The 15168-nt window shown below is 35.4% G+C and overlaps 1 protein-coding gene across 2 annotated transcripts in view; it reads right to left on the bottom strand.

Moving 5' to 3' along the window:
- Positions 1-15168, bottom strand: part of LOC114880118 (low affinity immunoglobulin epsilon Fc receptor-like) — an 88155-nt gene that overhangs the window by 71681 nt on the left and 1306 nt on the right. Inside the window, exons 1-2 of one of the 2 annotated variants that reach the window (XM_029195778.2) lie at positions 15048-15162; positions 14269-14445 (exon numbers count right to left, since the gene is read on the bottom strand). The gene's annotated coding sequence lies outside the window, so the exon portion shown is untranslated. Of the gene's footprint in view, positions 1-14268; positions 14446-15047; positions 15163-15168 lie in introns of those variants that run through there. The other variant, XM_029195770.2, reaches the window with a different exon arrangement.

Genomic DNA, 15168 nt, shown 5'->3' with positions numbered 1-15168 from the left:
TGAGAGCATGTGTTGGTACAGTATACCGATGTTGGGTCGTAAGGGTTAAACTCTGTCCGCTTAGGAGAAGGAAATTATAGGTTCGAAAGGGTTAAAACAAAACGTCAGTTTCTCTACCAGAGCGGTAAAGAAGAGGAGGAGGATTCTGGAGTGGTCGTATGCGCAGATAAACTCGCGTTTCCAGGTGATTCAGGTGCGCGAACAGGTGTTCAATATCAGGACACCAAGCTACGAGGAGGATTGTGAACGTTCCTGTACTTTTCTTTCCTCGCCCGACAATTCTCCGCCGAATCACCTCGGTCTTTCTCCTATTTCATTTCTCGTTCGTGTTTCAACGAAACTCACTAGCCAAGCTGCTCGTATTTTTGCATTTTCAAAGTGTGTACTGTATTTCACGCGAGAGTATGGCTAGTCGCGTCTAGACCGTTGAATATGTAACACAGCGTGACGTTGATATCGTGGGAAAAATAAAAGACAGAGAACCGTGTCGGTGGAAATTTTGATTTTTAACCAGTTTTAGAATCGAATATTTGAATACTGTAACGAAGCCGTTTGAAAATTTCAGCAGATTGTAATTTATTATTTTTTCTTATCCGAAAGCGTTTTATTATATTGGCAAAATAATTTTTAAAGAAACAGTGTAAAATTTAGAAAATGAAAATAATATCAAATACAGAATTAAATTAAAATTGAGGCTCTCTCCATGGTCCGCCGTTCGACGGTTAATTTTTATATAAATTTCACAACAATAGATCCCATTACATATTTAAAAATTTATTCTTATATCTTTGAATAGTTAGATCTTTTAAAATCGAAATTTTAATCATTGTTAATAATTTTCACTAGTAAAAAATTCATTTTATTCCCGATTTATAAGCATTGTTCCACTTTAACCGAGGCAAATGCACGTCTCTGAAGCAACGTAAACACGAATACATAAGGAACCTATCGCGCACCTGAGATTCCAATACGGGAAACCGGTTCGAAACACAACCTGGCCGATCTCTCGTGTAACCTGATCCCCTGGTCGAATGCACCTGTTTGCTCACCTGAAGCCTGGATTTACCTTTTCCACGGCGTCACCGACCACCTCCAAAAAGTCACAGAAATAGATAGGCAGGTAATTTGGAGTACACCTGAGCGCAGGTGAAAAGATTCAGGGGATGGTAAACATCAGCTCCTTAGCCAGCTGATTGCCTGTTTGTCTGGCAGGTCAACAACTCGATTTCTCGAGCGATCGATTTGCGAGATCGTTTCACTTCGACTCGCATTGGGACGATTCATCGAATGTAGGTCACTGAGAAAATGCGATGGATTCCTCTCTCAAATCAAGATTTCGATCCGATTTCGATTTCGAATTTTAATCCGATTTATGAATGTTCGTGTCACCCATATTTAAATTTCTATAGGAATTCGTTCGCCGTGTTATTGTAACTGTAGATAATATGGAGCAATTTTAATTTTATTGTCGAAAAAATGTACTAAAGTAATATAAAACATTATGAAATAAAGAAAATCTATGTAAAATTCTTTAAAATAACAAATGAAAGGGTTTATATTGTGCATTCAATTCTTTCTCCTTTCAAAGCAAATAAATCTTTCTCAAATTATTAATAATATCTACACATTTCATATTGTTTGGTCAAAAAATACATAAATAAAATTTGAAAAAGAAACTTTTAATATTTATTATTCTATTTCAAAATCAATAGAATAATTCAATTTTTGTTGGCATATTATTAGAGATTTATTTTCGGTTGCTTTTTATGGTAGATATCAAGAACCAAGCATCCATTTTATTTACCCTTTTTTGCAATGAAAATGCTGGTCGCTTTCATTCCGATGAATACCTTAGAATTTCCTGCAAATACGATTCAATCTATAAAATGAGAGCCCATTTTCTGTCCTCTGGCGTTTCCCGACCAATACACATGCTTTTATGTAATCAAAGCAAACAGTAATTACATTTTTCTTCTAAAGCGAATACATTTCACAAATATTATATGTCGGGAAATAAATAATTTGCCCTGGAGTCTTCTGTTTATATTTTCACGAAACCGGAAATGGTAATTTCGTTTCAACGAGCAAAAGCAGAGGCACCTTTTAACAAGAAAATTCGATGCGCGATTTCAAGATCGGAGAGGTGAGAATTTCACGAATTCCCAACGATTTATTCTTGACGATTCCGCGCCAAGGATTTCCAGATTCGAGCGCTCGAGTCCGTGACAAATTAACGCAGCCGTTTTAATGAAGCAAGTTCGCCAAGGGAACGGCCATTTGTCACGCAGGAGTCCGATGAGCGGATGAAACGCTCATTAGCCGAAAGACAATTCAACGAAAGAGTTTTTGTGCTCAACGATGTCAGCTGAAACGCTGCGTAAACCAAATCCTACCCGAACAATCGCTAATTTGCTCGTTCCTAGTTAACCAGACGGTGCTTTAACAATTTCTACATCGCAGTCGATAAAGTTTCATAAAATTCAACTGTTCAGTTTTGAAACTAGACTATATTAACACCGAAACTACTATCAAACCTCTCTAAATCGAATTTTAAAGTATAGAAATTATTAATGTGCCTTTATTGACTTTTGGAGGAAAATTTCAATTTCTGCTTGTATTAAATTTGACAAAATTTCAGAATTTAAACATCTACGGTACCGTTATTTATTTTAAAAATAAAATATTGAAAAAAATATCATGGAAGACCCATTGCACAGATTGCAATGGAAAATTATTTTCATATCTGAAATTGAGTGTTGAAAAACAATGCAGTGAAGAAAATTAAATATATCACAATGTTATCTATCAAATAGCAATTTCAAATCAATTATTTACTTGTAATTATTTCTATTCGTTCCATTCTGTGAATGTTTTTATAGTCAATTTCTTTTTGATAAATCTTGTATACCGTTATTTCAAAATGTTTACAGTTTTTGCACGGAAAAGCATTTGTCGAACAATCAGCTCAGCTTTGACGATTTTTAACAGACCGCTTTTCAAGCCATAGAAACACTCACAGAGAACAATTTTACTCTCTCGCTATTAAACAATTTTTAACGCTTTGATCTCCACTTTGTCAGCTTTCGATCAGTTTCGTTGATTCTACATACAACCAACTATTAATTCATGAAAATAACTGTAGTGTTCCAGAAATAAAGAGAAGTTTTTAGAGAAATTAATTGGAAGCGAAAATGCAGTATCAATGTTTGTTAATTGAAGTTCAATTGTGATTAATAATTCGATGGCTGTATGTTTTATAAAATTAATAGTTTTTATAACTTCATATATTTCAATTTTTCGAGTGAACTGTATTTTAGAATTTTTGTAATTGAACCCATAAAATGATTAATTCTCAAATTAAAATTAATATCTAATACAACAAATGTTGGTATAGAAAATTACAACTAGCAGTCATTAACACATGACACTGGCTATTAATATAAACAGTAAAAAATCTTCAAATTTCTTTCACTTATCTTCAAGCGTTTAAATAGTTTTAATACTTCTTTCCATTATTTTTTAATTTAACACTGGAAATTATTAATTTCCTCTACCTCCTCTCGTGCTACACAAAAATATGAAGGAAATCTATCAACGATCAAACGTTTCCTTCTTTTTATGTTCACCAGCGTTATTTTCTCTCATAAGACACGCTTCACGTTCGACGGAATAAAAACTGCTAATTACACATCGACCAGCAGACGTAATTACGAGGATGACGACTTTGAAAATGGACGCTAACGAAGTCGTCGTCGTCGTGCACGAGTTTCCGCCTCGAATTTCTGTTTCAGGGATTTTCTTCCATTCACTGATTCCAAATAAAATCGTGAAGCACCGGCTCTAATACTTTTTGGTTACAACCGCCGCTACGGTTTCCAGTAAATGAAGGTTCCGGGAAATTTAATACTTTTCCTGTGTTTCACCACCGGTGTATACGCTTCAACGAACCAATCGCGAATGCACAAACGATTTTTCCTTTAATTAATGCAATCTTTGACGATAAATCGTCGTTTAAGGTTCGACAGACCAATTAAAATTGACGAAAACACGACTTAAATTGTTAAAGGACAAGGAATAATAAATGATTAATCGAGTATTTCAACATAAATAAAATTCCTACGAACTACAAATCCTCCCATGGAACGCCCTAATTAGGACAAATTGCACAATAAGACCGATGGTACAATAAAAGGAAAAAACAAGTTTAAGTATCTGCAATTATCTTGATCACCTCGTTCGTTTAAAAGGCACGATTCTCCGTGTGCATAAAAAGGAAAAGCAAACACGGGCTTCCGTAAAATAATCCCCGGGATCTCGATGAAAATAGTCGTCAACGTTTATTGCAATTCTACTTCGCGAATACTACACGCTGATTACATAATCCTTGATGCGGTGCACATTAAAATCCATATACGGAACTTATTCCGGAAAGAGACGTACCCGTTTAAGAAAGGCCGCTTTTGTATTGTGACACGCGTTCGTTTCTTTGCTTCCGCATCGTTGCAATTTCTCGTCGACTTTGAAATGGGGAGAGGTTTTATCGCGGCTACGTGTAGCAGAATCGTTCTCGCGAGAACAAACTTTCTCCGCGGTCGTTTAAAAAGGAATAACACAGGGCGTAAACTTTCATCGCCGTTCGTGTTAATAAAGTCCGCCGCGAATATCGTCCCCGTGCGTTGCAATTAGCCATGAATTGCTTTGAAATCGAAACGATTCCACATGTAGAATATAACGTTCAAGGGAGAGATTTCCAACAGTTTCTTGTTAGCAACACTTGTTGACTAAAAATTAATTAACGGATCTTCAATTTCGATGGGACTCGGACTCCGTTCCCCTGTGTCGAGTGGAACATAGTTAGATTTTTTACTTTCAGTATCAGCAGACAGATAGAATTTAGATTTAGAAATTTTTTGCTCCCCTATGGATATCAAAAATCCGTCCGGAAAATCGGCAACACATGGTACTTATTGTTAGACTCTGTTCTTTTTGCCTTGTTTTCTTCTCAGTGCATCTGTACCATTTTCTTTTTAAACAATACACATTTTTTTTTTCCAGAAAAAGGTCGCTGAATGAAAGTTACATTACATCTAAGGTGCAATATTGTATACAATAGGATCCAATTATCGAATTTTCTAATTTCAAATTTAGCACACTGAATTTGTTGAAGAAATTATTTCGTAACTATTTTGTAACAACGAAGAGTAATAGTTTGTCTGTCAGGCATGATAGCATCATCGGATCAAAATCAAATAGAGCATTACACAATCGACTTACATGCCTATGGAATACGAGGCATTTCATCGTCAATTGCAAAGCATGTAATCAAAGCTCAGCTGGCAAAGCAGCACGTCAATTCAATAGCTGGTATCGTAAAAGTAAGTTAGTTCAATCGGGTAGAATGTAATTAGAACGTTGTGATTAGACCGGGATAATTCTACCCCGAAGGTCTCTTCGATTTAATGAGAATCTACAGCAAACAGCAAAACAAGCAGCTATCGACACCATAAAGGATCGCTCGTTATGTTATTTAATTATCTACCTAATTTATTGACTGTAACTGATTGTTTACACTTAATTTATATGAAAATCGAGTAGATTTCAGATGTAATAAGATTTTAATGAATTTAATTTAATTGGGTGCAATTACAGTACGATGGGACTTATTAAATTTATCGAAAAATATGAAAGTTGTCAAATTAAATTTTAGCTTAGCTTTAATTAAATTTAGTAGAAATTAAGAGCACTTGACGAACTTTTAATATTCCAAAAACGAATAAAATGTTGGATTTAATTAAATTTCAAATAATTTAAATATTTCTGTGAAACTTCCAAAATGTTCAAAATACTCAAATTACATTTCATACAATTTTCAAACATCTAAAGCCCGTCTATAAAAATTTAAAAATTGCAAAACAACGCTAAGGTAATAAAATCGCGGTAAAACTTCAGTTTAGCCGCATTTTGATCCACTCCATCACACTTTAAACGCGTCTATGGATCCTAAAAGAGTGTGAAAGTGATAAAACTGCGTTGAACTTGGGGTTGGTAGAAGTTTAGTCAAGTTTAGCAGAATTTAAGCACGTCTATCCAAACTTCAAGCATGCCCACTACGGTCACCCAAATTCAACAGAGCCTAAATGGATCTAGCCAGCTTCTATCGCGATCGTTGTTAAAGTTTGCCCATTGTCTGCGGTGTTTATACTAGTTGAACTACTTCTAACGTATCCACGACACGACGTCTGACCATCTTCCATAGAATTTTAATAGAGATTCCCGTCATTACAATCAAATTACTAGTGCAACTATTTCTATTACTACTTTTAATAAAGCATAGATAACAAATTTCTATTAATGTGCTAAAAAGAATTTTATGCTTCAGACATTTTAATTTTTAAAGTTTTTACTGCCAGAGAAATCCGAATTTTTTTATTTAATAATTATTTATTGAAGAAAAATTCCAAAATGTTATCTATTATAATTTTAGGTATTTAGGGCGGTGTAGCCCTTTAATTCAAAGTAGGCGTTGTTTCAACAGCTTCGTCATTCGCCAAGTATTTAAGGTGTAACATACTTTCAAACAGGTTTAATAAATGCATTGGTTCTTTCTAATGGGAACAGTAGCGAGTGACTTCATTTCTTCCTCTCTCCAGAGGAACAATGATTGGAATCATATCTATTCTGAATTTCATTAGCATTCATTCTACTTGGATTATTTCTAGATCCTTGATCGTGTAATTCACTTTGATTACCAACCGCATTTCAATTAATTAATGTGTCCATTGCATTAAAATCGAAAGTATCAGGGATCTAAACGACTTCCGAATCATTAATACAACATCAGATAAGGAGAAACATGTAATTAAGAGTCGTACGTGGTTCCGTAACGAAATTACAATCTTTTTTCCTGAATTATCACCAATTTATCTCGTGATTTTTCTCTTCTTTTTTAAATTACATGGTATTCACAGGTCTAAAGAGCATGTTCATTAATTATTGCCATTGTAATGGAAACAAGCAATTAAATTAATGACATGTCGATGCATTATATTGATTTTCAGTACAGTGTTAAATGCTGGATATCGTGGAACTGTAGTTATTAAGTTATTATATTTTGACATTTAATTTGTTAATTGTACTACTGTGCGTCGATAATGTAATTGGGCTTTTGACAATACACGCATGGATTACAATTCTACAAAATTGGGGAAACATAGTCTCCTTATGAGAAGAATAAAACTTATTTGTTATAATCGCTTTCGAAACAAAATATACCGAGATGAAAATCATATTTCATTTTGCGTTTAAAATAACTTTCACCGCACCTGAATCGAACGAAAGAAGAATACGAAAGTGCTAAACCTGTCTCGCACGATTCTCTGTTATCATTTCCTACATTTTTACGTTTTCAATATTGCAGAATCGGGAGCTGGAGATTTAATATTAAGAAGAATCGTGAAAATAGAATAAAAAAGAGCTAGCTACTTTGATTTCCGGAGTTAGCAGACTACATTTTCCCTGAATTCTTGCAATATTATTTCTCTTAAAGTAGAGCATTTACGTAGAAACCAGCTTCTGGATGAAATTTATGATGAGAGAAATGATATTTCATTTGAAAAAGAAACACAATTGTATTTTTATTTTTACTTCAAATATTATTTTACTCGAAATTACTTTCTACTTTGATATAACGAAATAAACTACGTCCTTGTCAAATCTCATCTAAATAGAAATAAACATTTGGTAATTATCGAAAATTATGGATAAAAGGAATTAAGCAGAATTAGACTCTCGACACATTTAGTAACGTCAGGAAACCTCACACACCCTAGAAAAAATTCCTAGTTACACCAATTGTCATAACTATACTAAATCATTGTTATCGTGATCACAATTAACCGCCTACTTCTTAGAATCTAGTTCAGATGAAAATTTCTGTTACATCACGGGAAAGCCGTAAGAGGTGTTTCTGTTTACGTTGCGCACACCTATCCTCGCGAACGTCGAATTCCAGTGTTCGCGAAGGGAAATAAATCGACAAAGCATTCGTATCTTGCGTCAGTCGTGCATTTTCACTGCACGATCTCAGAAGGAAGTGTAGAACGCCATTATGTCCCGACCACGGAACAATAAACACACCCGATTGCATTCACTGTCACACGATGACCTTACATAATTGCTTTCGTAACGAGACACAACGAGGTTAACTTTAAACGGTACTGCTCCGAATCGGAAACAGGATACCAGTTGTATCGCACGCGAACCGTTTCAGGTCAAATCCGTTGTTAATTCGTTTGAAAAATATATCTGTTGTGATTCATTGCAATTGAGGTATTCGAGACACAAATAGTCGATCCTTTAACTCTACGTTGCATAATTTTGTTGATTTAAAAAAAAAAATACAGCTTCGAATAATAAAAAATATTTTTCTATATTAGAAATTTATTTAAAAGAATGTTTGATGATACTGAGAATATTCTGTATTATATAAAATACGAATTATCTATAATTATTTTAGGTAAGAAGAAAAGTAAATAAATAAAAATTCTATTTTGTAAGTAATATTTAAATGAAAAGAAAACATTAATTCTAAAATAAATTTACTAATTTTAATTTTTATTGTCACACAAAAATGTTCTGATTATCCAAAATTAATGATTAATGGAACCAGTTTTGTTCCAACATCAACTTAATAACAACTGTCGTAGAAATGAATCAGTTTATTTGCAAACATAGGAAATGAATTTCCATTAAACTTTTAATTCATCATTCAAACGGAACAGAATGAACCATTGTATTCGCGGTGTTTACGTTCTACTTTAGGATAACTTTTTGTAATTACAGTAGTTCCAAAGTTGAGAAACTGTTTTAATATTAAATATAGTGGAAGCTGTTTGAAGTGGTGGATATAAATTTTATACCGGAGAGAGTTTCTCGAGGGTAACGCCTCCAAAATGACTTACACAACTTTGTTACACTATCCAATTACCCTATCCCGTTTGCTTCATTAACTAATTAATTTTCTTCGTTTAAACCTTTACTCGTATTTCGCGCGTCGAATTAGCATCACGATGAGATTAGTTCAATTCAAAATTTCAATGACAAGCAATGGACAACTTTTAAAATCAAAGATAAATTATCTGTATAAATTACATTTAGATTTAATTTTCTTCTTAATTTTCTTTCTGCCTTCAGACTGCAGCAATAAATATGATCAAAGAAGAAGTTCTATTACCTTGACCAAAGAAAAATTCAAAGAGAAAAGTATAATACGAATTGGGTCAAGAGTTAATAAAATTACCGAGCCGTTTCAACAAAAACTGAATCGAGCAATGATGAATTCCGCGGCTCAAAAACCCGCTAATTAACAAGCGTGCGAGCTTATGAATTAAACATCTAATTTTTTATAGCTTTGTCTTATCGCTGCTTTCTGTTTCGTCATCAGGACCTCTTATTTCTGGTTAATTATGCAAAAGGATGGAAGGTATCTCATCGTGGGATTTGAATTTTTTATTTCGAAGACAAAGCCGTTTTTATTACAAAAATTCGGGTAACTCGGTAATTGGAATATCTCGAATTACTCGAAATTGTACAGATCTAGTTTCAAGCGACGGAGTCAACGTGATCTTTGGATCCGCTTCGAAATACACTGGATGACCCGATTCCATGGAACGCTCGAGCGGAAAATCCGCTCGCTTATCTCGCGCATCGCGGATAATCGACGTTGCAAAATCGCGAAATAGCTCGAGTTCGAGCGAGCAATTTTTTCCCTGCGATACTCAGCCGTTCTGTATACATACCGAACAAAAGAACACGCGCGCCCCGTCGATGGGCATTAGAAAGCATTAGCGTTAAGTATCAAGAGACAGTCACCCAGTCGGAATAATTAGGTCTCTCGAATTCTGTAGCCAAGAAAGAAAGTGCGCAAACAATGTTAAGGAATTCACCTTGCTATCTTATTTACAAGTGAAAATATCTAAATGTTATTTATTTGTTTCAATTATCTTTTGTTCCATTTGAATTTCACAATTACTTCCAATTAATAATATTAAATATTTCATTCGGAATATTAACCCTCGGACAGCGGACCACGGAGACAGCTTTAATTTTAATTTAATTCTATATTTCATATTATTTTCATTTTATAAATTTGATGCTATTTTAAAAATTTTCTTCTAATGTATAAAACTCTTTCGTTTAAAAATGATGCATTTAATTTTAAATTAATATTTGAGTCTCGACTGACCCAGTCTGCGCTGTTCAAAGGTTAATATAAAAAGATGGCATTAACTTTTAAATCCAACACACATTCCAACTAATCTATTAAATGCCATTTTCTTATTCACCTTCGAGCCAAATGCAACGAACGCAAATGACTGATTACGAAATTAAACAGAACAAGCAGTAACGTAATCAAAGACGACATGTGCAATCGAATCGATAGAAAGTGAACACTTGGACGTATTCAAATCCTCGGTTTCCCTTCATCCATCTGGGATGGCATTGCGGGTCGCGAAACAAGGGAAACAGGAAAAGAATGACGCGTCGTTCAAGTGACATGAATGGAAACAAAAGGACGAGCGAGCTTCATCGTCGGCCATTAGAAAGCATTAAGGATCGAATGCAACGTGATGGTTGGTAACATAGTCGCAATTAAACTCTTGTATACGTGCACGCGATCGCATGCCGATTGCCGAGCAATTATCGCGCGTTGTTTTCACAATAGACGGTACGTTCCGTAGCAACACCCTCGACCACCAATTGAATTTTTTACGTCAACTACGAGCACGCCGTGTGCATTTTTAAACGCTATCTGCCACCCTTTCGCGTGTAATTGGTTACCACGGTGAACGTATACGAGCTCTGCTTTTCATTGATTTTCTATGCTTCGACAAAGTATTCACCAGAGAATTTAAATTGATTTTGAATTGTTTATGGATAATATAGGGCTTGTTAAATATTTTCCACGCGACGCGGGTGGAATCTCCTTCCCTTATATTCGCATTTCTCTTACAAAAGCCTACCACCCTTAGTTCTATATTTATGAACACGAATTAATTTCAAAATGCAAATTTCAATTTACACACCCCTGTTTGGTATCTTAAAATTCTTGAATATCGGAAATTAAAATATCGTAAGAATTTTTACGTCAGCTTGGAAATGATGAAATACTGAATACAAGAATTTGTGGATTTAAGACAGAATGTTATTTCATTAGAGACGAATGGTGAAAAGCGAGAAGGAGATGTCACCGAACGATCAGAAAGTGAAGCGAAGAAGGGAAAGGGAATGGAATGGTACCATGGAAATGGCACGATCTGCAATGTCCGCAGAACAACATGAAATGCGATGTAACGACGGTTTCACTGACGGACAGGATACCGCAGCTGCAATTATTTCACGACGTCTCGTGGTTTTGGTATACAACCTCAAGTTTCTCGACTGCTTCGACTGCATTCAATGTTACGGATTCGTTACCTTCAGAATTATATAATGTTTCATTGGAGAAATTACAACCGTAGAAATAAAATATTTTCCAATTAACAAAAGGTATTTCTTATTTCAGGAAAAATTTGTTAACTGAAATTAAGAAATATTCAATTGGATCATTAAAAAAGTAAATGATCAGTCTTCAAATTAATTTATACGATAATTAAGAAATAATGCTACTCAGAATAAAATAAAAAATTATTAAAAACAGTTATTTACTCCACATAATAAAAATCACACTGAACTTCCCAAATTTATTCCACCGTGAATCAAACTGATTTATCAATCAATCAAAGCAACAATTATTTAAATCAATCACCTCGTCATTCTACGGAAATTAAAGAGATTGTGCTGGGGGAACAGATTGTCCCAAACAGGACGGATTTTTATGTTCCAAATACAAATACACTACGATCGTACGTGGACGATGAAAAAAAGGAAACGCGAAACTCTGTTCCGTCAGTTGGTTATAAAATTTATGCAATTTCGTTGAAAACGGTAAAATGGTTTTGCCATCAAGTAAATTGCAGAAAAAAAGAATCTCGCGATACACGCTACCACCGCGTTCCCTCCATTGTAAATATTTAACAGGAAGCATTCGAAACTGAGATGTAATTTATTACGTCGATCTATTATCGTATGTAAATTGCAAACAGCAACCTTTTGTGCCATTAAATTCGCGATTTAACCTCGGGTCGCGAATGCTTGTCAATCGTATTGCTCTTTGTTCATTGCAATGTTAATGTTTAATAAGTAAATTTAACTTTTCATTTGATACAGTATCTTTTTCAATTTTCGTGGATCAATATTGCAACATTGATATGTTTACAATGCAGTTAACTTTCAAATTACATTATACATATTCAGAGATCAGTAATTGTACTGTTGAATGCAACAATGATCCACAGTAATCTTAATAAAATGTAAGTTTAAATAAAAATTTGTAATTTTCTATTTTCATTCTAAATTAACTAAAAATTGTACCTCTGGCTATAATTTTATTTCAGACGTTAACTAAAAGTCTAAATTCAACCTTCTAAAAATTAATACATCAGAGTTATACACACCTAGGTATTTTATTATTAAAATAATTGCATCCACGCTTATTTCAAACAAACTATCTACATTTATCAAAAGAGAATCTTTTCACCTCCAACAGTACAATAGCAACCCCGATTCGGTGGAGAAGTTGAAAACTGTAATCGTAGAAACGGAGACGGGAGTGCAGTTAGGAGGTAGCGATTATCACATCGCATTTGCGCGTTACTGTACACCCGATAACGTTAACGAGGTTGTCCCAGGTTCACGCACGTCGTGCCTAAGTAAATTGGCGAGCAAACGTTCGGCAACCCCCGGCAAACCGGCCAATTCGATTGCGGGACACGTAGCAAGCAGTTCGAGAACGTAGAATCGATAATCGAGAACCAGGCGACCGCTGCTGATTTTTCTCTATATCTCATTCGTTCATTCGCGCTGAAGCAACCTCACCCTTTCACGAGCCTGATCATTTTTAACCTTCACCTTACCTAAGCGTTCGTCGTTTGCAAGCGTGGCACCCTTGTTACTTTCGAGAAATAATTTTCAACGTGTTAAAGCGTCAAGGCTTGTTCTCGCCAAAATACCACGCCGAGATAAGAGAAAAGATGAAAGGGAAGAACGTTGTCTCGCGAAAGCGCCAAGTTCGAGAAGTTAAATTGCGAAAGAGTTCGCGAAATCACATTGACCCAGTTCCACTCTCGTACACCCTTTTGTTGGCGTTTCACAGGATCTGCACACGTACACGCACGTGGACGTGCACGGAACACGCGGTCACGGAGGATACGAGTGGAGGTTCTATTAGCCACACAGGTACGTAGCCGCACATTCCTGCGGTTTCAGCAACATAACCGGATTACAACGCTTGCATAGGTGAATTAACAGGCAAATGTTCGGTAAATTCGTTCGTTGGTTTGACTACTGCGCACGGCTTCTATCAGTGTTCCCTTTTCGGATAAATCAGTCTCTTGGAAGTTACTTTGATACACCTCCGGAGAAACTTGATAACGTTCGAAACTTTGCAAACGATAGCAACGTGACAATACGAAGTGTATTACTAAAATAATGTCACAAATTTCGAAAACTATTTCCGAGACAAATTATTCCAGAACCCCAGAGAATTTCCAGAATTACGATCACATTTGGAGATGATTCTTCCTAAATTGTTCTCGAGCCAAGCAAAGTGTCTCGACTAGAAATATAGTCGTTACTAATTTCCCGGAAAATTAATACCACCCCGTGTGCCCTGTATATATCAAAATTATCAAGAACAATTCTACTCCCTTGGAAAGTTAACTTCCTACGAACGGAAATAATTCTCTTGGTTATTTAATTAGCGATTTGCTCGTATAAGCTACTTATCATTTTCCTTTATCTCGATATTATGTTAATATAATTAATTTATTACTTGTATAATTCATCGTTTATCACTCATATACTATTATCAAATATTATAAAATTAAGTACGCGATTAAAAAGTAGAAATTAAAAAAAATTAATTCAAATTTTCCCGCGTAAACGTTGATACACTAGTGGTCATTTCCGCCCGGGATGTCTAAGGAGAAAGGGGGCAACCCAGGGTATCATCGTTATCCCTGGGAAAGCCTGAATTGATCGCGAGTCTACTTGTTAATCGCGTAGTAAAGTTACCGTCTCGAAAACACGAAACAGCAACTTTCTGCACGGTCGTGTGTCAAAAGTTTTCGTCAGAGAAGCCATTAAACTTTATCTCGTTGTTTGACTCACCGTTTCTTCGAGTTGACAAAAGTATCCCTCCCCAGGCGTTCTTCCCTTTTCTCGGCTACTTCTGCATACGATGTAACACGCAAGACAGTTTTACACCTGCGTCACTAAAAAATACCACTTAAAATTCTCGACTTTTCTCACTTTTCTCGGCTAAAGTACACCCTCGTATGAACGCCACTGAAACGAAACGATCCAACAATTACAACCGGCAACGAGTTCGCGAATAAACATTATTTACACGATTGGAGGTTTCGATTGAGGTTAATACGATTAACACGAAAGAATTGCGACACTTCGGTACCGAATATTATATAATTTGAAGAGAGTTTGATATTATAGAACGGACAATTAAAGGACGCACACGAGTTTCGATGCTCCGGGAGAAACGCGCGAACGGAATGGCGCACGTGATCGAGTACTCTCGAATCGATATTGGTTCGCGAGTTCGACCGCTAGGGGCGTGGCTCTCACAGCACAGCGCCAAAATTCAAGTACAAAAACACTGTGCTATAATATTCGAAATAAACTAAATATAAAATTAGTGTGAATTTAATTACTGTAGGATGTAGATTAAGTAAGAATAATTTATTACCTAAATTTTAACGTTAATCTTACTTGATAGGAAAGTAAAATATTTGCAACTAGAGCTCGTATTGAATAAATTCGAGCATTCTTACTATTCTAAATGAGTAACCTTCGTTATTTTTTCGACACTTGGAGTTGTAAAATGTTGAGCATATTTCAAAATTAATTTTTCAAGATCAAAGACCAAACGATACCTCGTCATCTCTAGAGATCGGAAATGGAGCACCTGGAATGCGTTGTCCCTTTTCGCAGGAGGAATTCCCGAGAGATATTTCCGTGAATTTAAGGCGCGAGCAATAGTAGATTTCCAAGTGG

This window comes from Osmia bicornis, chromosome 5 (assembly GCF_907164935.1).
Source record: "Osmia bicornis bicornis chromosome 5, iOsmBic2.1, whole genome shotgun sequence".
NCBI lineage: Eukaryota > Metazoa > Arthropoda > Insecta > Hymenoptera > Megachilidae > Osmia > Osmia bicornis.
This window is presented reverse-complemented; position numbering and strand designations above follow the sequence as displayed.